Source organism: Protopterus annectens, chromosome 2.part0, assembly GCF_019279795.1.
Source record: "Protopterus annectens isolate FY-2018-M chromosome 2.part0, PAN1.0, whole genome shotgun sequence".
NCBI lineage: Eukaryota > Metazoa > Chordata > Ceratodontiformes > Protopteridae > Protopterus > Protopterus annectens.
In genome coordinates, this window is record NC_056728.1 from 1930347597 (window position 1) to 1930374478 (window position 26882).

Below are 26882 nucleotides of genomic sequence, written 5' to 3' on the forward strand. Positions count from 1 at the left end.
TAAATCTGCCTGTATCTTGAGCAGTGCTTTCCGTTAGCATGGGGGCTGTGAAATCCCCCACCCATCTCTAGTAGTGTGAATTTAGCTGTAGGAAAGGTATACACTGTGGTTTCCATGGGTGGGGGAGATGTTTGGGTGTGGAAACAGTGAATAATTCATGGTCAGATCTAACCATTGACCAGTTTACCTCTGCTGTGGTGCACCTGTCGCCCATGTTGGTGATTACTACATCTAGTATGTTTCCACCCCTCATTAGGGAGTTTACCATCTGATACAGGGCATATGAGGTGATAAATTCCAGGAAGCACTGGGCCTGGAAGTGAGTATTTGAGTAAGTTTCCCAGTTAATGGTAGGGTAGTTGACATCGACCAATACCAGGGTGTGCAGTAGGACTGTCATGTTTTCCACTGTCTCCAGGTAGGTGGAGTGGTCATCCTGGGTCATGGAGGGTGATCTGTAGCAGGCCACAGTTTGCATTGCAGTTGTGGCTGATGTTAGCTGCACATGGATGATCTCAGAGGTATCATGCTGTCCCACTAACCTGGAGGTGTAGGTATCCCTGATGAATATGGATACACCCCCTCCATGTCTGTGTCAGTCCATGTTCTGTGGCTGAAATGTGTGGTATGGGTTGTAGTCTGGTAGTGCTGGTGTGCTCTCAGGAGCCTTAAAACAGGTCTCAGTTACTGTACAGATGTTGATGTTGATGTTGTCCATACTGAGGAGTGCTGTGAGTGCACGCATGTTGTGATCACAACCCCTGGTGTTGAGTAGCATAACCCTCATTGATTCTGCTATTGTGCTGTTTAGGGAGGTGGGATTCACCTTTGAGACTTCCCTAAAAAAAGGCACTATGGGGGGTGCCAATAGCCTTGGCCAGTATTCAAAAGCCTAAGGCTGACACATATGCCAGTATGGTAGTGTTGCATTTATGTTTACCATCTGTGCTTGTTTCTCATCTTTCCTGTAGGTAACCTACTGGTAAGCAATAGAAAGCCTTAAACATATACTAGTCTTCTAGCTTCCATGATATGCTTTTGGAATGATTAAGTATCAGTGTTCTGTATGTTCTTGCTGTACTTAACTGTTTTCTGACTACATGGTGATATTTTACTGTACATTGCGATCTGAAAGCTCTGTTTATTCACATATTATGGCTGTGATGGCCTGCACTTTAGAGGTTCACAGATAGGTAGTAGGCTATCTGCCCAAGGGCAATTAGAAGCATAGCTACAGTGTGTTAGCTTTCTCCGCACCATTGATGAAGTAACTGAGCCTCTGTCAAGCATAGCCAATGAACTGATTACAGGCAGAGTTACTGGAAGCTGTTGAAGACTGGGGAGGCGGAGGGTGATAGGGGCACTTAGTGACCTAAAGAGGACATGTTAACGTGAAAAATCAACACCATTCAATTTCCTCAACAGGTCTTGCAGCTATGAAACTGGAGGGTCTCCCCCACCCCATGGCTGTATGGTTCTGGGACACATGATCCCAGGGGTGTATATTCTGTTACCCATTCACACATCAAGGTTTCCCTTGAAGTGTGTCAGTGAGGGGCTATGCCTAATGTAGTTAGGAATGTAATTTATAGTCTCTCATTTCATTTGTTATATGTTTTTATTTCAAGAGTAAGTGAAGCTCAGTGGGTTTGGGCACCTCCACCCTTTGCTTAGCCTAGCTTACACATAGAAATCATGTAAATAGGAAATAGGCGGAAGCAATGTTAATGTCAATAGTGTAATGGTTACAGCATTTGCACAGTATCTGTGCATTCGAGGTTCAAATCCCAATAAAGTCAGGGATGTTTATCAAGTTAAAAAGTATACCTTAACCACAGCTTGCATATATAGGTAGTATTCGTCAGTATAATAAACATTTGAAACACCCATATGTGCTGGAGAGTAAAGTCAACAGAGAATGTAATGTTATGTAAGCACATAGTGAGCTGTTACTTCACTGAAATGTATATATCCTGAGAAGTTAACAGATGTGGCCATGTTTGCACACACAGGTTATACGTTTTAAAGTTTGTTTAACTATTTAAATGCTGCTTTAATGTCACACAAACACTTTTAAACATGATTGCAACTGCTTAAATGAGCCTTATTCTGGAGTAAAAAACATTTTTAAAGCATTGCAGGTGTTGAACCCTGGACCATGCATACTATAGTCATAGGACTTACCACTAAGCCATCTGAGCTGTATACATGTTTCATGGTCTTTAGACTACACCTTATACTATAGGCATTCCACAGTACTGACCACAAATGGGACATTCACTTTGTGTACATATGTACAGTACATTGTAATGTACTGTAGTTGGTGAATCAACATATACAACTCTACATATGTATAACTGTTACAAATTAATACTATATATATATATATATATATATATATATATATATATATATATATATATATATATATATATATGATGAAGTCCTAAGGACGAAAACGCATATTGGAAGTGTTGATGTAAGAGCGTTAACACATTTCTCTGTCGAGCTGACAGTTTTGTTTCTCGAGCTGAGTACCTAGAGTGGATTTTAATTCATTGTGGAATAAACTTTCTGACTGTAAACCAGCATGCCCTGGCACTTTTTATTGGACATATATATATATATATATATATATATATATATATATATATATATATATATATATATATATATATATATATATATATATACAGTTACATCTATAGCCATATATATAAACATCTATGAAGCAATCCAAAGGAACTGAAGTGTACACAAAACACATGCAGCTCTGGTATTATAACTATTAATATTAACCTAATTCACCAAAGAAGGGATGGTTGTTGTGTATATGGAGATTGTGGTGGGAGAGGAATCATGGGTAATGAAATCATGCATCAAGGAGAGCCTGGGTTGAATGTTCAATAAGTGAACTGTAGGGGTATACATGAAGTATGGGGACAATATTAAAAGAACACAAAACAAGAACCATTTTCATCCATAATACACCCTGTCATGTCACATTGCAACACCTACTTCCAGAAACATATGAACATTAACATGTATCATACATATGTACACCAACTGACTGTCACATTTGTTTTCAGTAGTGAGGAATGCCTGTAGTAAAATGTATATTCTCAACACCAAAATATTTGTACATATCTCAGATTCCTTAGTGGTAAAGCCAGTGACTGTGGTGTTTATGGTCCTGGGTTCAAGGGCTGTTAATTTATTTTGAGGACCAGAATAAGGGCTGTTGGATGCAGGTGGATTAAAGCACTTTAAAGCAGTTGCAAGTGGGTTGGCGCAGGTTTGCATGATGGTAAGCGGACCTTAAACACGGTTAAATGGATAAGTGCTTCACAGGTTTAACATTTGCTTAACATCACGTAGTCCATGGGCAAACCTGATTACAACCACTTAAATGTACGTTATTCACACTTTCCCTACCAGTGCCTACTCTGAGAGGTAAAATAATAACCTCTTCCAGGATTAGAACCCACAACCATGTACACCATCCTCAGAATAACCTACATCTAAGCTACTTGAGATGTACGTATGTCAGTTGTGTATTCAGAGAGGTTAAAACACAAAAGGGAGGATTGTGTGGAAATAGGACAAACCCCCATGTACCCAATGAAAGGTGTATGCTATATATATATATATATATATATATATATATATATATATATATATATATATATATATATATATATATATAGGTTCATAGGTTCATAGGTTCATACTAGGCTATCTGCCCTAGGGCATTTATAAGCCTAGCCAGAGTGTGTTTGGCTTTCGCCACCCATTTTAAATTAATTTTGCTATGCCCTTTTTGAGGTTAGTATACTGTGCCTCTGTCTAACAGTGACACAGAAGTGATACCCGGGGTAAACCTACGATCCCCCATCCACTCATCAAGATTCCTCTTGAAGAGAGTCAATGAGGGACTCTGTCTAACCTGGACTGGGATTTTATTCCAGAGTGAAGGGAGCCTCTGGGTTATCAATCTGTCCCTCCAGCATGTCGTATTTATTTCAGTGCTGAGGTTCAAGTCTCTCGAGTGCGTAGCTCGATGGGATTTGGATTTTCTGAGGTGCAGCATGTCCATTAATTCCGGGTTGGACATGGCTTTATACGTCAGGCACAGATCGCCTCTGAGCAGGCGGTATGCCACTGAGTAGAGCTGGAGTTTCTTTAACCGGGCAGCATATGGCATCTGTTTGAGCCCTTTGATCCTCTTAGTGAGGTACTTTTGAGGTCTTTACAGTTGCTGCAGGTGTCTGGTAAGGTACATCCCAAAACGGGCATTGTACTCAATTATGGGCCTGATGAGGGATGAGTAAAGAGGCATGATGACCTCCCCTGATCTAGATGTGAATCCCTTCATGATTAGGTGGGCTATATAAAATGTTTTTCTAAACACTTTGGTCACGTGGTTGTCAAATGAGAGATTGCTATCAACTTGGGTCCCCAGGTCCCTAATTACTTCTTCCGTACTTAATGGATTACCACTTATGTGGTAATTTGTGGGCACTTTGTTTTTGCCAAAGGGGATGACTATACACTTTTTGGCGTTTAGCTTGAGATCATGGCTCTGGCACCAGTTGTTTGTTTCTATGAGGCCCTTCTGGAGGATGCTTGTGTCGGCTGGAGAGTCGATTATGGCGCCCAGTTTGCAGTCATCTGCGAACTTGGTCAGCCACAGTCCTTCCATGTTGGCCTGTACCTCTGAGAAATATATACCGAACAAGAGAGGTCCCAGGACTGAGCCTTGTGGGGCACCACTTGTAACTGGTTTGGAGTCTGATATGGCTCCAGCAATTCTATCCATGTGGGTTCTGTCCTTGAGCAAGTTTGCAACCCATCTAGTGACATAGGGGTTTATATTTAAGCTGGTGAGCTTATCTATAATGCCCAAGTGGGGTACTGTATCGAAGGCTTTTGCGAGGTCCAGGTAGACTGTGTGGACCACCTTCCCCTCGTCAATGGCCTTGGTGACTGTTTCAGAAAAATTGACCAGGTTTAAGAGGCAGGATCTGCCCTTAACAAAGCCAAACTGGGTAGGATCCAGTGTCTGTAGGTCCCCAATATCTTTATTTATAAGGTCCATGATGATCCTTTCCATAGCTTTGCAGACCAAGCTAGTCAAGCTTATGGGGCGATAGTTTCCAGGATCCGTTGAGGCACCACCTTTGTGGAGAGGGACCACTGTTGCTGTACGCCACTCTTTGGATACATATCCTGTAGTAAGGCTGAGATTGAACAGTAGTTTTATGTTTGGGTTTAGCTCTTCTTGGAGTTCATGTAGGATGCAGCCCGGGACACCGTCTGGTCCCATTGATGCTGTGTTTTTTGCTTTGGAGAGGGCGGCTCTTACCTGAGCATCTGAGATGTCAGGGGCAGCACTCTGCTGGGATAGATATTTGCCCTTTGGTGGGGAGGGAGAAGTTTGCTGAACCTGTCAGCTAGGATGTTGGCAATGTCTGTGGGTTTGGTGTATTTTTTGTCATTTTGGACTAATTCTGAGCATATCTGGGAATTCCCACCCAGGTTCCTAACATAACTAAAGAAAGCCTTGTGATTATCCTTAGTGTCCTGTGCAATTTTTCTCTCGAAGCTGGCCTTAGACGATTTTATGAGTGCCCGTAGTTTTTTGCTAATACTGATCAGAGATGCCTTCCCTTTTTGGGATTTTGCTCTGTCATGTAGTAGCTTCCTCCTTTTATTGTATAGTTTGTTTATGGCTGGGGTCCACCAGACAGGATGTCTGCCTTTGGAGGATTGGGTCTTAGTTATATTTGGATTGCATGATCCATGCATTCCTGAAGGTGTTCATAGAATGCGTTTATAAAGGATTCTGTGGTCTGGGCCATATTTTCCACAGGCCCAGGGGCTTTGAAGGATTCCACCTCAGTTTTGAGGAGTGTGAAATTTGCTTTAGAGAAGTTTTTCACTGTGGTTTTCTGGGCAGGGGGTGGGGTCGGGATGTGAATATCCAGTGAGTATAGTTTATGGTCTGATCTTACCAGTGCAGGATACACTTCTGGTCTGGAGCATAGAGTCCCCATGTTGGTGATGATCAGGTCCAGTATGTTTTCCCCTCTTGTGGGAGTGGTAACAAGTTGTTCCATAGCATTTAAGTTTATAAATTCTAGGAACCTTTGGGCTAGGGTGTTGGAGCTAGAGTAATGCTCCCAGTCTATGTTTGGGTAGTTGAAGTCACGAAATATAATGGTTGTTGGAGAGACCTTCATATTTTCCAGTGTTCTCAGGAAGGCGGAGTGGAATTCCTGGGTTTGGGAGGGTGGTCTGTAGCAGGCTATAAACTGGAAGGCAGTTTTACCCACTGTTAGTTGCACATGGATAGTCTCTGATGCTTCATGCTGTGCCACCAACCTGGAGGTGTGGGTATCTTTGATGAATATTGATACTCCCCCTCCTTTTGGGGTTCAGTCCAAGTTTTGGGGCCGAAAAGCATGGTATGAGGTATAACCTGGTAGTGCTGGGGTGCTCTCGGCAGCCTTGAACCAGGTTTCTGTTACTGCACAGATATCGATGTTCTCCATGCTAAGGAGAGTTTCGAGTGCATGCATCTTGAGGTTTAGACTTCTGGCGTTGAGTAGCATTATTCTTAGTTTCTTATCCCTTGTAATACCTATGGAGGTGGGTTTGTTTTTTGAGCCTTGCCTAAAAAAGGCACTATGGGGGTAGCAAGAGCCTTTGCCAATATCCAAAAGCCCAGGGGTGATAGGTGCAAGCCGTTCCTAGCGAAACATCGTGGCTTGTCGAGGATGTCATCCCAGGCTGACAGGCATTGGATCCCCTTTGAATGACACCAATACTTAAGCCAATTGTTGAAATTGATCATCTTGTCTTCATATTGTGGCATCGTTCTTGGTGAGGGTAAGATGCTACTCAAGGTCAGGATCATACTGGCCTGGGCTACATGCTCAGAGAGCTCCTCTATGTCTCTTTTCATGTAGTCCAGGTCATTCACACCAGCATGGACAATGACTGAGTCATATTTGTACTTGCCTTGGAGTGACCTGAGTGCTTGTGTTATGTGGCGGATCCTAGCGAGAGAAAGAAAGAGATACATAGATACATGTTGATATATAGAGATATACATATATATGTAGATATATAGATAGGTTAAAAACATCTACACATCTATGGAGGTACAGATAAACATCTTCAATAATATATATTATATATCTATGTCTATATACTTATACATATATATATATATATATATATATATATATATATATATATATATATATATGCACATACATACATACATGTGTGTATACAGCATCTGAATTGTTCAAATCTGTGTATAACATGGACCATAGCAATCACACATTCTGCCCCCCCAAACAATATGAACATAACATATGAAGAGTATATGCCAATGCACTATTACACATATGTTCTATGGACACATTCACCAACACAACTACAAAGACTGCAAATATCCATGACAGAAATACACAGACAGCTTTCATTTAGCAAAACTTTATTACATTCCAATGTATTGCCAAATGGATTCAAGGACTATCAGTACCTGCAATTTATACAGGAGGCTTTTAACAGTGCCTTAATGTATCAGCCTGCAATTATCATAGTATTAGTCCACTAAGGGATAGGTGTTCACATAGGGAAAGAACCCCCACACACATACAGAAGATGTATAAAAGTGGTTCCTAAACACCTGCATCTGCTATGTACACCCACCAACATTTCCCCCACACCCAAACTAATTACAACAATAAATACAGTCATACCATAACTAATTATTCACCCACTGTACGACATCTGCTGAAACCTTAACATTCCTGGACACAGACACACTAACATGGCCCTATGTGAAATAGTTGCTGTTATACAATGGAACAGCTGTTGATGTTACAGGGTTTGTTTGCACTATTCCTGTTTCAGAGGGCTGAAATGTAATTACACCAGGAAGTGTTACCGACTACTGATTATCAGCATAGTATGATACACATTAACACCAAACTAAAGATGTCTGGTAAGCACACTGTAAACCCCCTAATATTATATGCATAGCCATGTAGCCTTGAGCTGGTCAAACATCCTGGCCAGACTGAAACATATGCAGAAGTATTAGATACAGACAAACCCTGCACAAGTAGCAATGTTCAGAAATATAACAGCAGTACTCACATTTAGACCAAATCCTCTAGGCATTACACACAATATATTAGTGTCTGCCTCCATACAGCTGTTGCAATAGATTTCAAACAACACTTCCGGGCTGTCTTCCTCACAAGTAAGGCGAAGGGACAATGCCCAAGTGGAGTACTCAGTTATTCTCCACTGTTGCCATGGTATTGGCTAAGGCAGTAGCTGCACAGCTGATGAGCATATAATTAACTACTTAGGAACACCAATTGGTAATCAGGATAGCACATGTTACTGATCTCTAACTATAAAAGGATGTCTTGTCAAACATTCAAACCATCTGTAGCTACCTGTAGAACAGTACAAAATGCTGAAACACAAACCGAACATGAGTAATATACCAGTCAATAACACCTCCAATTACTAAGAAGGTATGTATAACATTTAGTATGTCTGTGTATGTAGTACCTGTTCTGTAAGAATTACAGTGTAATCAATGGATATAGTGGAAATGGCTATCTTGTAGCAATGTATTGTTGAGCAGTAGTAATGCTTGTAGTATTCTATGTGTGTACTGCTGTAGGTCACAAGGCAAACTACTCATACACCACAAGGGATGATATATATGGGCTTGGAACTCACTAATTCTCTTCCAGCCACTGTCAGCGTCAGGGTTGGTCCAACAAGTATGTGCTGTAACAGGGGATAGTATATGCTGATATATTGTAACAGCAGACATATGTATGGGTGTATAAGTAAGATGAACATGTCAAAGGTGGGCTTACTGTGCAAATATGGTTTGCATTGTGGGATATTGTGCCAATAACTGTGTAATGTACAGTATTTTAGGCTGATCTGTATTCCATTTTGCATACCATTTCTGTTATGTTATGCAAACATTAGTTGTGTCTATTGGCAATTACAATATTCAATAACAGGATACATATGACTTGTATTCATCTGACAGTTTAGCAGCATGATAGCAAAGATAATTGGAAGAGCTAGGTAACTATTCATGCACATAACACATGTAATATCCACCTCTCTAGTACCGTTTGCAAGCAATAACAGCTGTGCATGTGCACATGTTATGCAAATGTGTAGAGACCCTTGTTACAGGGCTGGGCCAAATGGCTATGTGCACACCTACATATAGTGGATATTGAGAGAAGAGACACACTGGCTGAACTTTCAGGTTTGTGTAGCCTAACTTCTCATTGCCAACCTAACAGCTGCTTGCACATACTGTATGTAATGTAGTGCACAGCACTGGTAATGAAACAGGTTGCATATCATCTGTAACTCCAGTGAAACATCTGCAGTAGTAGTGTAAGATGTAGGAGACTGCTGCCCATGTGTAATAGCTGCTTCATAGGTGATGGCTTACACTATCTGATTATATCCTGATCATATTGATAGTGGCAGCAGAGTCTATTGATACATGACTCTGTTTGGGGAGTGGGTGTTTGTGCCCAACAGAGCTCGTGGTTCTGGTGGATATGTGAGTATATACCCAGAAAAGGAAACAGACCTGTAGACACTTGCATCATCTGCAATCAACTATCAGGATGTGATGTGCTCCTCAGAGGAGAATTGCTGCTAAAGGTAGCTACTATGTTTCTGTAATAGCCAGTGTTGTCACATCCATAACACGAATAATTACTTGTGAGCATCACTGTCTTAAACATATTCATAAGCAATAAGTACACTAAATACAGTACTTGGTACGTGTAGTACTGAATTCTCATACAAGCATGTCCACCAGTCAGCTACTGGTGTTTTCTAATGTCAGCTTTGTGTATGTGACCATCCTGGGGGAATGTAATCTCTATGCCATGTACACTGCCAAACCCACCTAACACCACCCTCCACACATTGTCTGGGATGCAGCTACAGGGGTAAGCTGGAAGGCAGTCCAGTCTATAGCCATGACTGGACTGGACAGTCATGAGGTGTAGGTTAACACATGCATCTCATCATCACAACCAACACATACCCTTACCAGAACACAGTAAGGACACCCACACATACTACCAGAAATCACACACATTCACAGAGGCTTCTAAGTATCTGGCCAAGCAGGTGACCTCCCAAGCTGGAATAGACAGACAACAAAATACACAAACTGTATGACATAGTTTACATAATTGTTCCACACCTCAGAACACGTGGCCAGAAACATGCCCAACAGTACTCATTTGTGAATGCAAACTCTAGCACTGTTACACACCAAGCTATAAGAGGGCAGACATACTGTCAGCTGCCTGTTTGCCATAATTAGCCACATACCCATACACTCAGACCACATTTTGAACTATACACATGGCCCTGACATATTCCATGTTGTTGTGCAGGACCTGTGATGCAGTAGCCTGGACTGCAAGGAAACACACATTTAGGAACTGTCAGGTCTTGTAGCCCATGCAGGTATGTCCCAAGGCCTGGGTAGCATTCTGCCATTGGCCAGAATGATACTGCAGTACAGGGACGAAAGGATTGTATTCCACAATTGTCTAATGTACTGGTGCAATTCAAAGGGTATCCAGTATCTCTCTGCCTGGGATAACATGGTTGACAGACCGTGATGCTTTGCCAGATAGGGCCTGCACCTGTCACCTCTGGGAGTCTGGATACTGGCTAGGGCTCATGCTTCCCCTATAGTGCCTTTATCATGCAAAGTTCAAGTGAAAGTCCAGTGCTGTACCAGGGACAGCCAAGCAATAAACTGCGGGTCTCGCTACTCAATGATACATTTCAGAAACTCAATATGGACTCACTTATGTCAATCCTTAACATGGAGAACATATCTGTGCAGTGACTGAGATATGGTTCAACGCTCCAGAGAGCACACCTGCATGACCATGTTATAACACATACCTCACCTCTTGCTCATTATCCTTTACTGGAACACACGCACCACAGGTGTGTCCATATTCCTGAAGGATATATACACCCTCACACTAGTTGCACTTGCATAACTTCAGATGCATTATGCTGAGCAACTACCTTTGTGACAAAGTGGAATCCAAATTGCACCTAGCAACAGATCACCCACAATGCTTCAGAATTCCCAACTCTCATATTGTGCTGTAATGGGGAATATTAGGTTTGAGACAGAAAATCATAATAATGGCTACACTCAACTATTCCATTATGAACTGGGAAGACTCCTCATGTACCAACACCTGCGCTCAATGCATGTTGGATTTCATCAACCCCAATGACCTGGATCACCATAGTCACACAAACAGGGCTAACAGTATGCTACACATAGTCAGTCTCCAAAGCCAATGTTATGCTTCTTAAGAGCGAAGTGGTGACTGTCATGGCACCCATGCAGATGGACAATGCATGTGCAAATGCTGAATCCTATACAAATGAACTTTAAGCACTCACATAAGTGCAGTGATTGTGCCATTGAAACAGAACCAAGATTCAACCAAACACAAACAAGAAGGCAAACTGGTGGTACCCTGCCTTAAAGTGTACCACAGAAGGTAGTAACTGTTGCAAGAGTGAACACACATGAGTGGAGGTGATCCCTGGTCAGCCTCAGTAAGATGCAGATACACCATATAAAACCACACAAAGCTACTGTGAAACTAATCAGCCACATATTATGAGGCCAACCACAGAGCATTCTATAGCTGTGTCATGAATCATAATGGCAACAACAAGACCTGCCGTGCTTCACAGCACTATGGCATGGTAAGTATTGCACCTACAGAAATAGCACCTGTTCATCCAGATAGGGTTTTGGAGAACCTATACCCACTCCCACCTTCCCCCCAACAGGTGCACATATTTATATATCCATGTACACTACAGAGCCCCTGTAATAACAACTATGCAGGTACAAGCTGCACTCTCTAAAGCCATACATACAGCTTTCATGGGACCTGTTAACATCCCAGGGTGTATCCTGCAGAAATGTCAGAACAATTTGCTTTCCATATACACATCATGTTCAATCATAGCTTCATGTCAGGCTGTGTACACACTGAATGGTGCACAGCAACAGTTATCACACCCCACAAAGGGGGAGACACCACTGATAATTGGAAATAGTGCACTACTACCCTGCTGAGTCTGGTCTGTAAGGCCATGAACCGTGATCAACTTATATGATATAGTCAGTACAGATGTAGATGACAGTTAAGTTGATTCACACAGCATATCATAACCTTGCCAGGTCTTAGGACACCATTACCCATTCTGTGTTCCAGCTACACTCAGTAAACTAGGTGTATATTCCTATGTCACAGGAGTGGTTGGCAACTGGACTGCTGGCAGAACCAGCACTACAGAAGGTGTCTGACTAATACACACACATCAAACCAGTGCCAGCTACAGTAATTCAGGGTTAATTCCTGGTACTCCCCCTCTTTGTTATCTATACCACACAGACTAACAATAGAAGGCATCTGCCTATTGATGTTTGCAAATGACTATGAACTAGGAGCAATAGTTAACTCAATGTGTGCTGCGGTCAACATACAGAAAGGCCTTTGTGGGTTGATGTGTGGTGTGTGACATATGGCCACAATCTGACAGCTAAATGTTGCATTATCATCCCCTATGTTAAAATCCCTGTACCCATGAACTATCACCTAGGCAGCGGGCAACATAATGGAAACTGTGTGTGTGTATGGGATGCAGCTGGACAGTAGTCTTTCTTTTGATAGTCTTCACCACACCAGTCAGGTAGTTGTACGTGGTACCCCTAATCATGACAGGGTGCCATCCATGAATATAGATATCATTGTTCAGCCATACTCAACACTCAAGTGACCCATAATAAATCACATATCTCCTTTAAGGGTTATTGGCCATGTTCAGATGGCCTACACTGGCCTTCCCAATCCCTAGCTCCACAATGTAGCATGGTGCCTACCCTGAATAAAGCCATGTCCAACTCAGAGATGTTGGACATGCTACACTTACACATCCTGATTTCCAATAAACACATACTTCATGGACATCCACCTTTCTAGTACAAGGATCATAACATACCTGACAGATCTCTGTCCCATACACTTTACATACTCCTGCCATACTATGCATCCCTGTCCAATGAAGCTGCACATTGCCCTTCTTTGTGACATGGTGTGATGACCGCATGGAAAATATATCAGTAACACTGTGGATCAGTTCTGTGGCACTGCTTGAACTGGCCACTGAAACTTACCTGTCTGCTGACTACAGCTAGGTAACCTTTCAGCCTAGGCTCATAAATTGCCCAGGGTATATAGCCTACTAGTTCACTATGACCACACATGCTATAGTTGATATCCAACCCTGCAAATAGCATCAGGCTAGCCATTGTCCCATGTGTTTCACATGTGCAACACGGGTAATACATGACAGGATGCTAAACAGCTGTACAGTGCCATGCAGATATATATGGCAAAACACATACATGTAAAACTTTCTGTGAGCAAGTCCGCAGGGTCACAGGTCACGTCCCTTAAGGCTGTGTATGACTATATATGTGACATATACACAGCATTATGGTCTATTGCATTAATATGAACACATCCAGGCATGTGCTGATAGGTAAAGACACCAGTACCGGCAAACAGACATGCCCACATCAAGACATCCACATGAAGTATGAGCAATGTCATCACTTGACACACACATATATGGTGATAACATCAAATCACCAGTAAGTGTCAAATGTGTGTGAGTTAAACATGTCAGTGGTGTTAGTGTCATGTAGATTTGCAAAGACATATTTGTAATCTTAATAACTGCGATACACATGTATGTTCAGCTGTACTTCTGTACTTCTCAGTGAGTTACTGTGACCTGTCTCCATCATTATGTCTTCTAGGTATGCCACGTGCCAGGCTGCCACCATACACCCGCTTGGAGGATGAGGTCCTCATCCCATACCTCCTCAACAACCATGTAACACTCTTCAGCCATGTACCACAGGATGCACAGCAGTGGGATGCCCAGTGGGAGGAACTCCACTGGAGGGTAAATTATGTTGGCGGCCACAATTGCACCTATCAGCAGGTATGCCGACACTGCACAGACCTCATAAGATGGGTGAAACAGCGTGCTAATGCAAATGCCAGGGAATAAGGTGCAACAGGTGGGGGGGCCACTCAACCAGCCCCCACTCACATGTACCGAGTAGCTGCTGGCCAACCTGGGGACACCTGCAGATCTCCATCTACAAGTTTTAGCTGGTATTGTGGAGGTGGGTGTCTTTCAACAACCGAGCCTAGAGTTGCCTGGTAAATCACTACTGCACATATAACACAACTATATTTCATATAGTTACATGTGTTACTATACAATATGTAATGTAACATCATATGCAAGGTATGTATGCACACATGCCACATACTATAGTCTACTACTTTATGTATGCACAGATGTGCATACTCCATAGTATAGTCTATTGCACTGGCTTATGTGCTAACATGAACATTATACCCTGTAGCTCTCACACAGGTGTGAATAATGATCTTACTGCTGTGACACTCCTATTTAGGTACCTCTGGCATTTCGCAGTGACACCAGCCTGTTGCAGGTGGGATTGTTATTTACCAGGCTTGATAATGCACAGATCATGTTAACTGCATGCTATCTGCCATGTGGCCATTTAACACATGTACACATAATGTATGGTGGTCCTGTTAATATACACTGGTCAGACCTGCAATGCATCACAGTGGTTACCCATGTGGAATGATTGAAGACTATATGAAACACCTACACTAAACCTTACAAACTGTCATTGCCAGATGTGTGGGCAGCTGCGAATACAATGGTGGAGGTGTGGTTCACTGTAGGGACAGGTACTACAGATCAGCATTACACATGTGGGGAATACAAACAGTACTATACAGAGAGCATATGTGTGCACACACTCTAAATGTTTTGGAGCTGGAGTATGACCAGCCCACAGGATTCACCCTTGTGGATTATACCCATGCTATGAATGTCACACAATGTCATGTGCTGTCTGACATGTCCATGACATGTAGTGGGCTGACTGCAACACTGCTCAACTATCCTGCAAAACATGATATCTCACATCCCAAACATACCACCCCTTGTCTGCATAACCCTGTCCTCAGTGGAGCATGTGACATCTATGGGTGTATGTCATATGTGATAACACTGACATCTGACATAGATACCCATCACAACCATTGGACAAAACATGTGTACACATGGCCATGGAGGATGGCCAGAGACATGAAGCAACACACACAGTAGAAGTGATGTACATGTGTGTACACCCTTTTGTACATTGGCTCGACACAATACAACTATGGCCTTTGTGTAATGGTGATATTGCAGATGTTAAACACTAAACATCATACAGGCCTGTGTACAGCTTGTGTAGGCATGACATCAAAACCACCACATGACATGTCTTGAACATCTTGAGTGTTTCGACATGAAAGCATTCACCTATACAATATCCAAATACATACATGTGTTGCACAACATACACATACAACCACAGCAGGCCAAAGATATAGTACATTCACCTTGCTGGTGTCAGACATCACTGTCATGCTTGCTCCTCATGTGTGTGAGGTACACAGATGGCATGTGGGACATGGAGTACTGCTAAGTTAGCCATGTCTGGGCATAGTTACCAGGCATCAATAATATGATTGCAGATGTGCAGGGGTGTCATCTGTATACCCTACAGTGACCTATGTCACACATTCCACATTAGGGTTTAATGTGTATACATCTCAGTGATGTGGGTCACATTCCACATTAGATATGTATTGTATCTGAACACAGTCATGGCTATGAACTGTGTCTGTACCTCACACTGTATAGCAATAGTGAAGCCACATGATGCCCTGCAATGGCTATGCACATCAGCTCAATGTGTAGTATGTCACTGTATACTTGTAGGGTGGACTAACAACACTGTGTCAGCTGAAAATCCATGTTAGTATAACACGTCCTTGCATTGGGACACCATTACCTTACTGTATATTTGAAAGGACACCATTGTATTACACATGTATGCATGCATGTCATTCAACATGTCAGCAGAAGACATGTCATACTACATGTGATTGGCAAGGTCATATGCCACACATCAGGCTGGCATACTGTTAACCTGTGCTGGTCTGTGGCACCATTGCAAAGTAGGGACAGCCATATGCACATTGTCTGTAGACTCAGCTCAGGGGTAGGCAGAATAATGTTGAGCAGACATGCACTGTTTGGGGGAGATATGCAAGCTAGGGCTCAGGCAAACAGAGTATTCACTCCACATACCCTTCTGCACATGTCTTTCTCATACATAGGGGCAGTGGCCAACACAAAGCATCAGTGGCAGATGTACAAAGGTCAGCAATGGTCTGTTAAAATGTGGTGTATGTTGCACAAAACATGGCAGTGTGGTGCAATGGTCCATAGTGCATGCATTGTGTTGCAGGTATGGGGCATAAGCTACTAACACAAATGGTGCAACACAGGGGTGTATGCTAACTAATACTATAAATGTGTAAGGTGCATGCCTTCTGCTATAACACATGCAAGCTGCTGTGTGCAACTCAGGGATGTATGATAACTACCACTATAATTGTCTAAGCTGAATGCCATCTGCCATATGACATGCATGTTGCATGCCGTTGGGTGCCATAGCATGGTTATGTCTGTGTGTCTGTCTGTGTGTCTGTGTGTGTCTGTATGTGTGTGTCTATCTGTGTGTGTGCTGTGCTGTATAACTTGTAATTTACAGTTCTTGTCTGCCCTTCACAGGTGCTGATGTAGGTGCGTTGACCTCCTGTGGTCCACCTGATGTTGGTGTTCCCACAGACTCTAGCAGTGATGATGAAAGTATGATTGAGACACAGGAAGGGTTGTCAGGGGGCTGAATATGTGCCATTGGTTGCCATTCCATCTGTATCCCTCTCATCCCCACACACAGTTCTCTGGAGTACACATACCCCAACACCAGTGGCCATAGAGGAAGGACAGTTGGCAGATGTTAGCATGGAACAGGGAAGTGTGGAGACTGTGGAAGGTGTGCCTGCACACCATGATCCCAGCCAACTGACTGGTGATGTCCCACACAGACATGTGCCCAGTGCTGCTCATAGGAGGACCACTGGCCAACATGCCGCTGCAAGACAAAGCACATCAGCTGGTGTCACCAGACGCATGTTTCAGGCTATAATGGAGGCACAGACATGTGCTGAACAGCACAATAGAGAAAGTCTGAGGCTTCAGAGGGCTGCTGCCTGTTCTTTAACTGACAACATCCAGGCAATTGCAAATGCTCACCATCATCTTGCAGATGTCTTGGACAGACGATTGGGTGACATGGTGGGAGTCCTTGACCATGGCATGTCAATCCTCGAGTGTGGAATGTCTGTGCTGGAACATCTGGTGGGAGTGAGGCATCAGGCACGTGGACGTAGGCCAGCTACATCACCTGTTGAATGTCTACGTGAACATGCTACTTCACATGCCTGCTCCCATAGTGGCGGTAGCAGCAGCAGTGCAGCTGGTGCTGTGCTGTCCACACCAGGATGCAGCAGGCCATATGCACTTGGTCCTGGATGGTCCCAACAGGGACACGGTTCCCGTGGACATGTGTCATCAGAAAGTACCCAATCTGCACCTCTGCCTGGTAGTGCCCATGCAACCCCTGGCAGGCGCAGTTCACGTGGCCGTGACTGGACACCATGAACTGTGGAACCTGCCCTGTACAGTCTGCAGTTGACAATAATACCCCAGTGTAGGCCAGCCACATGCCAGACCTGTATGCATACATACACACAAACACCAGAAACAAATGTAGGGCACCTCAACACACACACACACACACACACACACACGCATAACATCCACATGCACCCAATGATATCAAAGGCCCTAACCCACACTCATGATGTCATCCAATGGTGAAGCCTAGGCCTCTGGCAAACATTATCACCCTGTGCATATGATGATGCCTGTGCCACATCTCTGTCATCCACATCATTGCTGCAGGGACATGCTCATATGGTCTGATGCACAGGGTGAACATACTGGGAAGACAATTGTAGATTAATATTGTTGAGTAGTGTTTGACAGGCAATGGACATATCATGTATTACAGTGTTAGAATGCATTTGGTATGTTTGACAGTATGTATCATGTGTAACAGTATCTTTATGTCGATCTTCATGTTCTGCCTTCCTCTTTGAGGTGTAATTGCATGTGCCGGGGGATGTCAGTGTTTGCAGTTAGTGTCCCATGTGTCAATGTTGACTACTCACAGGTCTGTATGACAATACCTGCATGCACGTTGCAGCTTCCACATTGCAGTTTTAATCTTCCAAGTTTCAATTATGTTTACTGATCTAATGATCCAAGAGCATGATAGCTGTGTAGTAAGCTACTGTGTTCAGAGTCGTCACATCCATAGTGGCTGACATCACAGGTATAGTTACCTGGAGCGGGGAGGAGGTAAAAGAGTGGTATAGCAGATGACAAGTGTAAAAGCCAGTGGAAAAAGTGGCTTCTCATTGGGAAGCAGTAATACCCACTCTCATGACAGGATGCAAACAGAGACACACACTCGGATTCACAGATACAGTAACACACCCAAACACTCAGGGATTCACAGACACAGTAACATACCCACAGACTCAGAGATTCACAGACAGTAACACACACTCTGACACACAGACACACATAGTTGCCAGTGTTGGGATAAGATCCCCTACCTATGTGGAAATCATCATTATAGTACTACGCAATTACAAGATGCACCACAGAGATCACACATGTACAGATAGTCAGAATGGCCTAAGATCGAGGACATCAACAGGGATACTTGATTGCAGTGAGTGAATGTGGGGTGGGAGGTTCATCAGTTGGCTATGTAACAACAAGCCTCACCCCAGGGTGTACATGTTTACATGTGGTTAGAATGCCCTTCTAAGATTGATGACATCAACAGGGATACTAGATTGCATTAAGTGGATGGAGGGAGGGGGCCTTAACATTTCACTATGGTGAAATATAGCCTCACACCAGGGACTGGACAGCCATACATACACACACACACACACACACACACACACACACACACACACACACACACACACACACACACACACACACACACTGTGGCATTCACAATGATATACACCTATGTCACACACATACAGACACTTGACATGTGTGAGATTCAACCACCTGCCTATGCCTTTCTTTTTACACTTCACTCTGTACTGATGTCCACCACAGTGTTCAGGAAAGTGAAAAACATTTGGGATGCATTCCCCACCATATGTGACATATATGGACACACACACACCCACACGTGCTAGTACTGTGAATAAAACACCTGCCTATCTCATGATAGGTACTACAGAGTTACAGCGATATCACACATGCTACAAAGTGTACTGATTCTTTCCTTTGCCACCTGTGCTGATATATGCACAATATATGCACAGGAGAGGTGTTACTGTTACAGGTGTCAAGAGGTTTGCCTTCAGTGTCACCGTTACTGCATTCTGCATTGTGTGTCTTCCACTTCAATTAACAGAACCATAGTGTAGCAGTTAACAGGTCATTGTAGGAATGGTTGTAACACACCTGTGAGCTGTCCTCAATAATCATTCATCTGCAAAGTAGCCCCGCCATTTAGTAGTCATGTCCAAACATCTGTCCATACCTAAAGTACAGCTTACTGTACTTTGAGCATATCACCATATACAGTTGGCAATGTTGAGGCTGCATTGCAACAGCATGATGTACTAAGACAACAGTCACCTTCAAACATCAGACACTGCACACACATGGAATCTAAACACACATCAGTACATGTAGACATATGCAGTCTCCTTCAGTAAGTGGACTAGCAGGTCAAGAGGATACATTCCACACCTTCCTCACACCATGTGTGAAACCTAGCTGAGCATTAAACCATAATGGATGTTGTATTCATGTACTAGTAGGACACACAACCACTTTCACTGAGTAGCCAAGTGTACACTCATGCCAACAGCACATATCAGAAAGATGCACACACACACACACACACACACACACACACACACACACACACACACACACACACACACACCAATATTCCATGTCATGATCCCACAAACTGTTACTTGACAGTTCCACGGTGAAGCCAGGGCACTGTAATGGTCAACAGTGAGCACTTCATATATGCCATACACACCTCATGATTACTGGAAGAGTGCCAGCAATGTGCTCTGTTTGAGCTAGGCATTACACTCATTAAAGCATGTGCGAGGTCTGTGGCTTGTAAACATCTCACCCCAGCACGTTCTGGCTATTGTGGTAATAAGGTTAATGTACAGACAGCACACAGCATGCATGGCTTGCAATTGCTGACATGGGGTATATGTAGGAGCTGTGGGCACACATGGTTGTAAATGTCATGGACATATCACCTGTAACTACTCAGAAACATACAGAGCATAGCTCTATTTCCCTGAGTCTGTCAATACACGCCATGTGTTTAGATCCTATGATCCTGTTATTTGGGTACATTTGTAGACATTGCATTAGGTGGACATGTCTAATGACATACATGCCACATGGGTTGTTGTATGATATGATAGGTGTCATGGGTGACCAGTAGAGAGGGAATATTACCTCTGTCAACATAGGTATCAAACCTTATGTACTGCTATCATTCAGCAGCCATGGACCTATCTGCCATGTGCATGTGTGTAATGAATGTAGCCACCTGTATGTAGAAAGGACAACCACAGCTATGGTATTTTCATTTATGTTGCATGAGTGTGGGATGTACATATACAGGGCAGGTACATTTAGGTCATATCCAACCATGAGGGTGTTGTTTACTGGTGTACAGCAACAGTCGACTGTGTTAATGCTGACAACATCTGAGGGACCCTGGTATGTGTACAACTGTCCTGGTTACAAACAGTGGCATCATTGCATTGCATAACACATTATGCAACTGTGGCAGTACATGGGTACTTTGCACAGTTGATGTAGGGCTAGGTACAGTCCACCAATCAAAGGTTATTTGGTGTTTTACCATACTATGTCATACCACATGTACCGATGTGTGTTGGTAGTCTGAGGACATGGTGGTAGATCTATGAGGATACACCCTAGAATGTAGCTTTTGCCACGGTCACCTGTACCTGACTCATCTGTGATGACTTATGTCAGAGTAGTGGTCTTTACTAGTGAGTAGCCTTTATGAGTATGTGGACCCCACCACCTGGAATGGTCCATACCAGTGTTATGGCCCACATGTCTGGATCTGAGTTATATGGTGGTAGTGCAATTGTGCACTACAGAGCCTTCAGCCAGGTGTCCCTCACTGCAAAGATGCCAGTATTCCCCATTGTAGGTTCTACATTGAGCAAATGGATTATGAAAGCCACACATCTAGCACTGGTTAGCATAAGCATCCAATGCAATTGACTTGTAGGTGTCAGGGTGTTACTTCTGTGTTTAGGACTTTTGCCTTGGAATGCCACTATATGGGTAAATGCAACCTAGGTATTATCCACACTCCCTTGAATCATGGATGCATGTGCTGTGTGACAAAGGCTTGTCTTTCAGTCATGACATCCTGGAATGACAGACACTGGACAACCTCATAATTACAGCAGGACATTGGCTCATTGTTTTGGTCAAGCAGTTGCCACTTGTACTATGACATCACTACAATTGGCAGTAATGTGGTTGGTATCAAATGCTACATCAAAGGTGACGGACAGCTGCAGACGTTGTGCAGATGACCAATGTCAGATATGCTTAGTGGAGCGGTCCTGCTAATAATGACAACTACTAACACAGCCAGAAGAGGTCATCCTGACACCTGCACCTCAGTACCATTAGACAGTGGGGCTCACATATTATGCTTGCACATACCACTGTTCCAAGTATAATGCCACTTTCCACAACCTGCTATCAATGTATACCTTTCAGGGCAGCAATGTGTGTGAGTGACACATCCTGTAGTTAGCATCCAACTGTGTGTCCCAGTTAACCTGTTGTCTGTCACTTCCACACATGCATGATTGTGTATACTTCAAATATATATGTCAGTACTTCATGTACATGTATGCATGTGTATCACACAGCACAGACACAAATATATAATTTATGGGTCACATACAGGTATCAGGTAGTAAACCTGTATGATGTGCATATATACTGACAGTTAAGATGTACATAGCTGTAAACCTGTGTGTTTACAATAGGGGTCTATTACAACATGTTCTGTACATGTAAGTGTATGAGCATGCACACTGTGGCCTTCCGTGGTTAGAATCGGAGTGCATCCCAAACAGCCCTGTGCTACTGAGGGTATGAGCGTACCCACTGCCACCTTGTGTAATTTGAGTCAGTGCATCCGAACAAGCCCTTTGTTTCTAAGTGTATGAGCATGCCCAGTATAACCTTGTGTAGTTGTAGTCATAGTGCATCCCAAATGGCCCTGTGCTACTAAGTGTATGAGCATGCTCACTGTCACCTTGTGTAATTGGAGTCAATGCATCCAAACAAGTTCTGTGATTCTATGTGTATGAGCATGATCACTGTAACCCTGTATAGTGATAGTAGTTGTCCATTCCACAGATGGGCATGCTCCAGTTCAGGACTTGCCGTGCTACAACTATACCTCTCAGGCCTATCTATGTTTTACCTGCAGATGATGTCATGTTTTTGCATACAGGTTGTAATGGACTCCTACTTTAAACACATAGGTTTACAGCTATGTACATCTTAACTGTCAGTATCCCTGTTGTTGTCCTCACTCTTAGAAGGGCATTCTGACTGCTTTGAAATGTATAATTTCTATGGCGTGTCTCGTAACTGTGTAGTACTGTAATAGTGATCTGTAGGTAGGCAAGAGTTCTAATTCCACCACTGGCAACTGTGTGTGTGTGTGTGTGTGTGTGTGTGTGTGTGTGTGTGTGTGTGTGTGTGTGTGTGTGTGTGTCAGCAAATGACTGAGTGTGGTTGTGTGTATGTGTGTGTATTTGTGTCTGCATCCTGTCATGAGAGCAGGTTTTGCTGCTTTCCACAGAGAAACCATTTTTTGCACTGGCCTTTATCCTTGTCAACTGCTAAACCACCCTTTTCCCCCCACCCCACTGCAAGTAATCAGTCCTGTGATGTTGCCCAGCTCAGAAGCAGAATCAGAGTAAGTGTAATTGTATGGTGTCTGTGGCACATACCCCAACTGCATACCACTCTACTAGTTACCTTTACATAGTCAAGACGTGTATGCACAATACTGGCAAATGTGCATGTGTGTTTGTGTGTGTGTGTGTGTGTGTGTGTGTGTGTGTGTGTGTGTGTGTGTGTGTGTGAGAGACTACCCTGTAGCCAGGCATACACATACGTTATGTCTTTTAACATGCTGCACACCATGGTAGTCATCTGTGGTGAGTGGAGTCTACAAATTATTACATAGGCATAGAAAAGAATAGACAGTCAAGAACGACTACAGTTGGATATGTTGTTTTCCTGTGCCACTATCAGGCAGTGACACAGAAGTGGTCACCGGGGTGTATGTCCATACCCATCATTCCCACACCCAAACTACACAGTCTCTGTGGTATATTTCCTTAGCCATCATTCCCCACCCCAAACTCCACATACATTTCCAACAACCATCACTTCTCTGGTTAACTGATTACAATTTAAATGTTATAAAACAAGAGATACCTTTGTTTTGTGTACACATCAGTTCATTTGGATCCCTTCTGTGTCACAAAGGGTGTTCAGACATGTATATATATATATATATATATATATATATATATATATATATATATATATATGTGTGTGTGTGTGTGTGTGTGTGTGTGTGTGTGTGTGTGTACACATCCCATAGGTGCATATATGTATTTAGTTATGACCATTGTACAGATGTAGACTTCTCTATGTTGTTTCACAGAGTACAGTACATTCAAGGGTACTGTACATATGTACACAAAGTGACTGTCCCATTTGTTTTCAATACTGTGGAATACCTATAGTAAGACATGTATTATAAAAACCATGACATAAGTGTACAACCCACATGGCTTAGTGGTAAATCCAGTGGCCTCAGTGTGTATGGTCCAGGGTTCAAAACCTGCAAGGCTTGTTGATGATGTCATTTAGGAATGAATAAGACACTTTTATGCAGTTGTTATGGGTGTAAATGTGTTTTCGCGACAGTAAGCAGCTAGTACACACAGGTACAAGACATGTACAACTCGCAGTACACTTGAAATGCCCTTCTTTGGCAATCCTGCTGATGTCACCCACCTAGGAATACACCTCTGGGAGTGCTGTAATCCAGTAGTCTCTGTAGCACGTCCTGTAATTGCATAATGCTGTAGTGTAAAAAATTAGGTTGATAGGTGTTTTAATCCCAGACATGCTAACTGTGTGTGTGTCTATCTGCCTGAGAAAGGAACAATGCTTTTTAGAGTATGCACACTCCTTACAAGCCACATACTCACCTTTGCCAATCCTGCTGATGTCACCCACCTGGAAATACACCTCTGGGACTACTGTTACCCAGTAATCTCTGTAGCACATTCTGTAACTGCATAATGCTGTAGTGTGATGAACTAGTTTTGTAGGTGTTCTAACCCCAGACATGCCAACTATGTGTGTGTGTGTCTGCCTGAGAAGGAAACAATGCTTTTTAGAGTATGCACACTCCTTCTGATTCACATACTCTCCTTTGGCAACCCTGCTGATGTCACCCACCTAGAAATACACCTCTGGGACTGCTGTAACCCAGTAATCCCTGTAGCATGTCCAGTAACTGCGTACCACTGGAGTGTGATTTAGAACTGTGGTAGGGATCCATCCACAATTATGGCAGTTATGTATGTTTTCTGTGTGTTTCAATGTCTGTGTAGGGAGCAATGCATTATAGCCTACGCACTTGCAGGACATTTACAATGCCCTACTTTGGTACTCCTGCTGATGTCATACCTTGTAAAATACACCTCTGGGGAACAAGTTCCCTTGTAATCCTCGTGGTGCATCCTATAACATCTCCATGCAGTAGTGTGATATTGATCTTGGTCATGGATTCTATACCCACACATGCCAGTTGTGTGTGTCTCACTGTCTGTTTTGTGAGCAATGCATTTTGGGCTGCTCACTTGCAGGAAATCTGAAATGCCCTACTTTGGTAAAACTGCTGATGTCATTTCTTGTGAAATACACCATTAGGGATGGAGTAGCCCAGTAATCTGGTAGTGCATGCTATAACTGCGTAATGCTGTGTTGTGATAAACTAGTTATGTAGGAGTTCTATTCCAAGACATGGCAGGTGTGTGTGTGTGTGTGTGTGTGTGTGTTTGACAGTCAGAGCCTGTGTTGAGGTGGCTGTAAATGTCTAACCACTGGACGTGTTGAGGAGTGGGTTTTGTAGTCTTCCTATATGGTGGCCGTATTATATGTTACAATGTCCACCTCATGAGGTTTACAGATTTCAATCAGCCATGAGACTGGGTTGGCAAGCCATACCCCTACATCTGGCAAAAGGCCTGGTGAACACAGTAAGTAACCCTACTATTACCCAGAATACGGTCTGAACCCATGTGTCATACACAAACACACTTGCCTAGAATATCCCGCTATGTTGCTAGTACCCTGCACATTGTTGACAGATAGTAGGCATGGTGTGATTGTAGTGGGCTGCAGAAGGCATGGCACCCTGTCCAACAGTACAATAGGCACATCATTGCAGACAATGTGCCTTCCTATGTTCTCCACTGGACGCCTGCAACATATGTGGTGCCATCAAATATGATCCACAAAGAACATGCAATGCCTTACACACATGCCCTTTATGGACAGATGCCACTGACACCAGGGAATACCTTTATCATGCTATCATTGCAGGTGCAATGTCAACCTGCTGAATATTAGCAGGTCCTCCCACACCAAGCTAGTATTGGCACAGGCCAGTATTGGCACATCTGAGGATAACAGCCAGTGTACACATGTGCCAGGTAAACCAGGTACACTTAATCATGTCACTGTACATTATTGTGGGACGTGCACATCCCAAGCATTTTCCATGTCAAGGACTATCAAACACAGACATGGCATGCATTGCAAAGCAATGGCCACACACAATGGTAATCCGGATGACAGGACAGGTCATACAATACCTATCTGTGTGAGACATTGCAGACACTACACCCCTGAACCACATTGCAGACCATTGTCAGGTGGCCTGATTCCAAGGATTACCCCTCACCCAGCCTTGTACAGCCATCTTGCACAGCCAACCACTACACACCCATGAAGCAATGTACACATGCATGTCAGTACTGGCACCTTGTGTCTGTGTGTGGGGTATGATGTTCCCAACCACAGTCACACCCAGTATAACTCCCATTGGCATATTGACTAATGTCAGACACATTCACATGCCTTAGCCCATAGAACCTCAGGATATCCCCTGTGGTGCATGTAATACCTGTGCATTACTGCAGTGTGGCAAACTTAGTAGTTAGGAAGTGTATTGGTGAGCCTGCCAAAGTGTTCCAATGTGTCTGAGTCCCTTAGAGAGTGTGGTTGCATTGCCAATGACATCTGTTCATGTGGACAGCCATGTGTGCTATACCTAATGTATGTCTACTATATCTCTGTTGCAGATGTCGCTCACCAGCACACATATATATTCTTACAGCACACCAACATGTCAGCTATATGGCACATGGAGTAACTGCATTCACTTGTAATAGTAATGGCTAGTCAGTCAGGTG